Genomic DNA, 6,000 nt, shown 5'->3' with positions numbered 1-6,000 from the left:
ACCTTATTATAGGCAATTTACCCCAAGTGGTTTTGCTGCTTCCATTAGACCTCCTATGTTTGAGGGTATCCACTATAAGAGGTGGCGTGTGAGAGCAGTCTTATGGTTTCAAACCATGAGTTGCTACAACGCCACTCTTGGCAAACCTGAAGGAGAGCTTGATGCTCAACAGGCACAAGCTTTTCAGAAAATGGATACTCTGTTTAAGGCTGCTCTATTGAGTGTTCTTGGTGAGAACATAGTTGATGCTTATGCGTCAATTGATAATGGAAAAGATATGTGGGATGCACTCGAGGCCAAGTTTGGGGTCTCGGATGCTGGCACTAAGTTGTACATCATGGAGCAATTCTATGATTACAGGATGACTGAAGAGCGCTCCATGGTTGAGCAAGCTCATGAGATATAGTCATTTGCTAGAGAACTTGAGCACTTCAGTTGTATGCTACCGGACAAGTTTGTTGTCGGAGGTATCATCACTAAGCTTCCTCCTTCATGGAGGAACTTTGCTACCTTCCTGAAGCATAAGAGGCAGGAGTTTTCCGTCTCGGATCTCATTGGTACTCTTGATGTGGAAGAAAAGGCGAGAGCAAAGGACACACGTGCTCGAGGTATTGAGGGAGGATCTAGTGCCAATCTGGTACAGAAGAAGAACTTCCAGTCCCACAAGTTCAAGAACAAGGGCAAGTTTGATGGTAAAGCAAAGTTTGATGGGAAGAACAAGGCTGTGAAACACACGAACTTCAAGAAGAAGAATGACAAGAAGAAAGGTGCTTGTCATGTGTGTGGGGATCCTGATCATTGGGCTCCTAGTTGCCCTAATCGCTATGACAAGCGTCATCCTGGGAAAGGCGACAAGACCGCTAATGTTGTCATTGGAGACACTGACATGAAGGATGCTGGGTATGATATATTTCCCACTATTCTTTCAGTATGTCATTCTCCTGATTGGTTGATTGACACGGGTGCTAATGTGCATGTATGCGGTGATATTTCCATGTTTTCATCTTATCAGACCGCAGGGATTTCAACCGTGCTGATGGGCAACGGTTCAAGTGCTTCTGTTCGTGGTGTTGGCACGGTCGATCTGAAGTTTACTTCGGGGAAGATCGTGCGGCTGAAGAACGTGCATTATGTCCCCTCTGTCAATAAAAATCTTGTTAGCGGATCTCTTCTCTATAGAGATGGCTACAAGCTTGCCTTTGAGTCAAATAAATTTGTAATATCCAAGTATGGAACCTTTGTTGGTAAAGGCTATGAGTCAGGCGGTCTGTTTCGTTTATCCTTATCAGACGTTTGCAATAAAGTTGTTAATCATATTTGCAACAATAGTTAATCCAATGTGTGGCATTCACGTCTTTTTCATGTTAACTTTGGTTGCATGTCGCGACTAGCGAAGTTGAACTTAACCCCTAGTTTCACCACTGTCAAGGGATCTAAGTGTCAAGTGTGTGTGCAAGCTAAGCAACCTCGTAAGTCTCACACGACTGCAGAAACGAGAAATCTTGCACCACTAGAGCTCATACATTCAGATCTATGTGAAATGAATGGTGTTTTGACAAAAGGTGGAAAGAAATATTTCATGACGTTAATTGACGACTCCACTAGATACTGCCGTGTGTATCTTCTGAAATCTAAGGATGAGGCTTTGAACTTTTTCAAGATCTATAAAGCTGAAGTGGAAAACCAACATGATCGAAAAATCAAGAGGCTTAGGTACGACCGTGGTGGAGAGTATTTTTCCAATGAATTTGACGCTTTTTGTGTGGAACATGGTATAATCCATGAGAGGACGCCTCCCTATTCACCTCAGTCAAATGGGGTAGCCGAAAGAAAGAACTGTACTCTAACTGATTTGGTTAACGCCATGTTAGACACATCGAGTCTCTGCAAGGCATGGTGGGGGGAGGTGATATTGACGGCATGTCATGTCCTAAACCGAGTTCCCACAAAGAACAAAGAGATAACTCCATTCGAGGAATGGGAGAAGAAAATGTTAAAACTCTCTTATCTATGAGCATGGGGTTGTTTGGCGAAAGTTAATGTTCCAATTCCAAAGAAGTGGAAGCTTGGACCAAAGACTGTGGATTGTGTTTTCCTGGGATATGCTTTTCATAGCATTGGCTATAGATTCTTGGTTGTAAAATCTGAGGTACGTGACATGCATGTTGGTACGATCATGGAGTCGAATGATGCGACTTTCTTTGAAGATATCTTTCCCATGAAGGATATGGCTACCTCATCTAATCAGGAGATGCCTAATTCATCGAATCAAGAACCAGTTACAATTACCGAACCTACAATTTCGATGGAACACTTTGAAAGTCCTGTGGAGGAGAACAATGAAGTTTCTATTAGGAGCAAGAGATAGAGGACTGCAAAGTCCTTTGGTGATGATTTTCTTGTGTACCTCATAGATGACACTCCCAGTTCTATTTCAGTGGCCTATGCATCTAAAGATGCTGACTACTGGAAGGAAGCGGTTCGTAGTGAGATGGATTCCATCTTGGCGAATGAAACTTGGGAGATAACCGATCGTCCTTATGGGTGCAAACCTATAGGATGCAAATGGGTATTCAAGAAGAAGCTTAGGCCTGATGGTACTATTGAAAAGTACAAGGCTCGGCTCATGGCTAAGGGTTATACCCAAAAGGAAGGTGAAGACTTCTTTGATACTTACTCACCTGTGGCTCGACTGACCACTATTCGAGTTCTACTTTCACTAGCTGCCTCGCATGGTCTTCTCGTTCATCAAATGGATGTTAAGACTGCTTTCCTAAATGGAGAGTTGGACGAGGAAATTTATATGGAACAACCAGATGCGTTTGTACTAGATGGTCAGGAAGGGAAAGTGTGCAAGTTGCTGAAGTCTTTGTACGGACTTAAGCAAGCACCCAAACAGTGGCATGAGAAGTTTGAAAGAAATTTAACAGCTGCAGGCTTTGTTGTGAACGAAGCTAACAAATGTCTGTACTATCTCCATGGTGGGGGCGAGGGAGTTATCCTGTGCTTGTATGTTGATGACATACTGATTTTAGGAACAAATCTGAATGTTATTAAGGAGGTCAAGAATTTCCTATCTCGCGGTCTTGAGATGAAGGATTTAGGAGTGGCTGATGTCATTCTGGACATTAAGTTGTTGAGAGACGATGATGGTGGGATTACATTGCTTCAATCTCACTATGTGGAAAAGATCTTGAGTTGCTTTGGCTATAGTGACTGCAAGCCCTCTCCAACACCTTATGATGCTAGTGTGTTACTTCAAAAAAATCGAAGAATTGCTAGAGACCAATTGAAGTATTCTCAGATTATTGGCTCGCTTATGTACTTAGCCAGTGCTACAAGACCTAACATCTCTTTTGCTGTTAGCAAACTGAGTCGGTTTGTCTCAAAACCAGGAGATGTGCATTGGAAAGCTCTAGAAAGAGTTTTGCGTTATTTGAAAGGCACTGCGAATTGTGGAATTCACTACACCGGGCATCCAAAGGTGCTTGAAGGGTATAATGACTCAAACTGGATCTCAGATGCTGATGAGATAAAGGCCACGAGAGGTTATGTATTCACTCATGGAGGTGGCGCTGTTTCTTGGAAGTCTTGCAAGCAAACCATCTTAACGAGGTCAACAATGGAAGCAGAACTCACAGCACTAGATACAGCTACGGTTGAAGCAGATTGGCTTCGCCGGCTCTTGAATGACTTGCTGGTTGTTGAGAAACCTGTACCGGGTGTCCCACATTGCTAGTTTAGTGGGAGTTGGACCTCCTTATAAGGGAGGTTCTTTCCCCACTTGTACGAGCATGAGAACAAGAGGGATATCCACACGCGCTCCTCCTCCGCCGCCCGCCTCGCCATGCCACGCCACGTCATGGCGCGCTGCGGGTTGCTGGAATGAGCCGAGCCGATATCTAAATTTTTGCCACACACTACGGGTATACGAACGGTCACACGGAAGCTGAAAAGATTTTTGCGAAAGTGGAGTTCGAATGCGAACGGTGCAGCCCTTCGGCTGCTGGCTGTTCGCTTTGCCTCCGTCTCTTCGTTTTGCCTCCCGTCGCTGCCCTCTCGCCTCCTTCTCTTGCGCCTATAAAAGGGAGGTCGCTCCTGCCAGAGAGACGCACCAGAACTACTCCTTCCCTCGTCATCGGTTCGATCTCTGAGCTGCTGCTGTCTTCCTCATCCCGGCTTATGGCGTGCACCACACGTCAGGACAGTAGGCCTCCGAGACTGCACCTTTTGAGTCCTGTATGGGAGAAGGGTGATAAGGTTTTTGGGGAGCGCTCTGCGCGACTACTGGCTTCATCCTCACGGAATCCGACGACTACTTCCCCGACGACGACTTCTTCCCCGACGTCGACTACCTCAGCAACGACATGGCTGGAGAGGATGTCAACCCCAAGTCCAGTGCTTCTGCTGTTGCTGTCCCGTATGTGTTCTTCTTCTTTCTGTCAGATGTCCTGCCACAGTTTCTCGTACTAGTACTTTCCCTACATGTGTTAGGTTTTACTCCATATATGCAACATGATCTAGTGTCTCTCCTAGATGTGTTCAGTTCAAGTTCATATATGCAAATGCTATTTACTTTCTCTCCGCCAGGTTGCATGACTTGCTTTATCGCGGCTATATTAGTCATGCTTTATCTAATATTTCTGTTAATAAAATCATTTGGTAAATTGCTCATATTTCCAACAAGGACTGCCACTTACAACAAGAAAAAGAGAGCGAAAATAAAGATACAATGGGCTCAGTAGAACAACTCGAAGGCAAAATGCCATCGAACACCGCTACACCAAAACCAGCTAACCTACAAAGGCTACAGGAGGAAGGCACCACCGTGCATGTTTTGTGTCACTGACGGCCACGAGAGGAAAACAGAGGCAACACATGATCTGACTCCGCCACCGCAAAGACCCTACCCTTTCACCCGGGCTCGACGGGTGCCGCACTGACGGCCGGCTGAGTGGTTCACCCTAGAACCCAAATCAAAGTTCCCAAGCTGCCAAAAGGAGAGGCATCGGGAACCCACATGAAACAGAGAGCTGAACACCCAATCACCATCACTGGCAGTAGCAAGGCAGAGCACCGGATGAGAGTTGTCGAAACGAAGGCGCCGAAAACCCCGGAGAAGGCCAATGGGATGCATCACTGTGCATCGGTCGAGGATAGGAGTCTCCATAGCCCAAGGCATATCACTAGCACCGAGAAAGGGACCCCGATCCCCTCGCACCAGCGGCTGGAACCCTCCACACCTGGACTCGAGCATGCTGCCGAACATGAGATCAGACCAAAACAATCCGCCGTCAAACCACCACCAACTCCACCACCACTTGAGCACTTCCCGGACGACGCCTTCAGGAAGGGTCACGCCACCAAGGTGCCGTCGTCGCCATGAACAGGGAACTGGGGCTTTCACCTGAGCTGCTGGGTGAGGTGGGAGGTACAGGAAGCCCACTGAAGCCTTCAGTAAGGGAAACGACGCCCAAAGGCGACGTCTTCAGTGTGGCTGTCGCGTCGGCCAGGGGTTTCCCCCGGATCCGTGCCCAACCACCAGATCCGCGCACCCGCCATTCGGAAACGGCGACTAGAGCCACCAGGGACAGGGGACGGCTCGGATCGGATCAGAGCAGATCGAGGCTGAGGACGAAGACTCTCCAAGGTACAGCCGACCTGTGGGAGGCCGCTGCAGTCGCCGACGCCCGCCGCCTCCGCGCCGCCCGCGTGACTGGGAAGACGACCCACCTGCACCCAGCGGCGCCGCCCGCCGCACAGGCAACGCCGATGGCCGCCGCCCAGGGCCGCCGCCCCGGAAGACGAGGCTCTCCACACAGGTTGGAGATGCGTAGGTCCCCGCCGCCACCTTCATGGGTGCCGAGCAGCCACGCGGATGGCCACCTCTGGCGGCGGCGGAGGGAGGGAGGGGGTGGGGAGAACTAGGTGGTGGCGGCTAGGGTTGGCCCCCGAGTCGCCTCGGAGGAGACGACGCGGGGGGAGGGGGAGGGGTGGGAA

The sequence above is a fragment of the Triticum dicoccoides genome, chromosome 7A (assembly GCF_002162155.2).
Source record: "Triticum dicoccoides isolate Atlit2015 ecotype Zavitan chromosome 7A, WEW_v2.0, whole genome shotgun sequence".
Classification (NCBI taxonomy): Eukaryota; Viridiplantae; Streptophyta; class Magnoliopsida; order Poales; family Poaceae; genus Triticum; species Triticum dicoccoides.
Note: the sequence above shows the minus strand (reverse complement) of the source record.